The sequence below is a fragment of the Schistocerca cancellata genome, chromosome 3 (assembly GCF_023864275.1).
Source record: "Schistocerca cancellata isolate TAMUIC-IGC-003103 chromosome 3, iqSchCanc2.1, whole genome shotgun sequence".
NCBI lineage: Eukaryota > Metazoa > Arthropoda > Insecta > Orthoptera > Acrididae > Schistocerca > Schistocerca cancellata.
Window position 1 is genome coordinate 818945115 of NC_064628.1, and position 2464 is coordinate 818947578.

The window sequence follows — 2464 nt, forward strand, 5'->3', positions numbered from 1 at the left end:
GGTCAAACATATATCTATGTAGTGTTTCCCCTCCCTATTTTTGTATCTCAACTAGAATGTCGTTACTTCCAGTTGCCTTGCGATTTTCTAGGTATCGAACACTTTTCACTAACTCTTCATACATGGGTCCTGGAATCTGATCATTATTGGGGCTGCTGCTGATATGGTAACTGGTGATTCTTTATCAGAATTGTTCAGCAATTTTTCAATATATTCCTTACTTGTTGATAAAATTTTGCTTTGTTCTATAACGGCATCGGGATGGAAATGTTATTAGGGTGTAATTATCTTTACTGATTGGACGTTTTTCTCCAAATCACTACATTATTTTTTGTTTCCAGTGGTAACTCTTTTCGTATTTGGCAGCGTATTTTATTCAGATAGATTTGAATTACTTACGAATTTACTTTTTGATGCGCAATTATTATGTATGAAAATGTTCATCTTATGAAAATTCGTATAATGTGAGAAACTGTTGCACATTAATTTTCATGCACAGTAAAACAATGATCTGTGATTTCAAGTGAGAATAAAGACGATGAAAGCTGATGGCAGAGAGTGAGCAATGGAAGTGGACGACCACTTTTCGATGAAAAGTAAACATTTGGGAATAATAAATGAACCAGTGGGCTAGGAGTAGCGTCTTCGGCTAGGGATCAAACCGTCATCAGTAGCAGCCACTGTTTCAACTTTGAATGAATATCATCATCACTGAGCCGGCCGAGGGGTTCTAGGCGCATTAGTCCGGAACCGTGCGACCGCTACGGTCGCAGGTTCGAGTCCTGCCTTGGACATAGATGTGTGTTAGTTAGGTTTAAGTAGTTCTAAGTTCTAGGGGACTGATAAGCTCAGATGTTAAGTCCGATAGTGCTCAGAGCCATTTGAACCATTCATCACCACTGGCGGTCGAAGACTTACTACATAACAAGTCACCCTCGTTCTGTCAGTGGCCTTGTCGAAGAGGACGTAGCAGCAGACAGAGGTTCAGGGCACTCTCTTGCGCCTGATGTGGGTACGAAACCTAAAAGTTGAAAGAAGCAGCAATGATCAATGGCATGAGGATGCAGAAGGCAACGAAAACCAGTGCATTGAAGACTTAGTGTATACCCACAAGGCAAATGCCCTGCAGTTGAAAAATTGTAATGATGATCTCTTCATTGGCAAAAGATTGAAAACTGTCACGAATTCGGATCTGTGGGAGGGAACTCCCCAAGGGGGCGGCGACCATGAGGAAAAAATGATATAACCAATGAACGGATGCCATTATACGAATCGTAGCATGGAATGTTAGATTTTTAAACACAGTAGCGAAACTAGAAAATCTTAAAAACGAAATGCAGAGGGTCGGTACTGATATAATGAGGGGTCAGTGAAGTGAACTGGAAAGAAGGCAATGATTTATGGTTGAACGAATATGGGGTAATATCGGAAATTAGGGCAGAGAGTGAGCTACCGTGAGCACTCCCGTGATAAGGTTGTTCTCGTAAGTTTCGACAGAAAACCAACGCTGACAACGATAGTTCAGACATAAAGGGTGAGTCACGTAAAACGTAAAACCCGTTTTATGTCGCAATTGGTTATAGATGTCGAAAGGAGGTTCTCGGCAAATGATAGCACGCTAAGTGCCAATGGCCTTGCCGCAGTGGTCACACCGGTTCCCGTCAGATCACTGAAGTTAAGCGCTGCTGGCCTTGGATAGCACTTGGATGGGTCACTATCTGGGTCTGCCGAGTGCTGTTGGCAAGCGGGGTGCTCTCGACCCTTGTGAGGTCAATTGAGAAGCTACTTGGTTGAGAAGTAGCGGCACCGGTCACGAAAACTGACAACGGTCGGAAGCGTGGTGTGCTGACAACCTGCCTCTCCGTATCCACATCCGGTGATGCCTAAGGACTTTGTTTTGATAGTACGCTAAGGGACTTGAACTTTGGTATACAATAAAGTCTCTTAATTCTTGTGTCGGTCGAGATACTGAAGCATAAATACAATGGTATGATTAAAAAAACAACAGCCGAAAGCACTTGAAACGACAAGTACATTGATGTAATCCTTGTTAATGTTTAGGTTAAAACTCTTTGCAAAATTGGAAACAAGTCGGCTGAAATCAGCTGTTGCGATGTGAACATGCTCATGTCAGGCTACGAAGTTGCATCAACACTTTCGACTGTTTACTTCTCTGCAATACAGAACTAGTAGGATCTGGGTTGTCTATCGGCAGGTCATTTCTGCTTAGAAATTTCATGCATGCATACGAGCCCACCAAATGAGAAGAAACTAGACAAGCTACTTTTATATGTCCAATGTCAAACAAACCTGTCGAAGTCGTAACGGAGAACTCCCTGACAAAACTGTAGTTATTCCCACAAAAAACGTTGAAATATTTGAAATAGTTGTTACCCTAGCCCCTACCAGATGCGCGAGAAGTTAGTCTGTGCCCTAGTTTCATATACAAAAACCATAGCTGACT

At 42.3% G+C, this 2464-nt stretch overlaps 1 pseudogene; it reads left to right on the plus strand.

Moving 5' to 3' along the window:
* The first annotated feature begins 1624 nt into the window (after positions 1 to 1624).
* On the plus strand, positions 1625 to 1743 carry LOC126177380 (5S ribosomal RNA; annotated as a pseudogene).
* Positions 1744 to 2464: the final 721 nt, after the last annotated feature.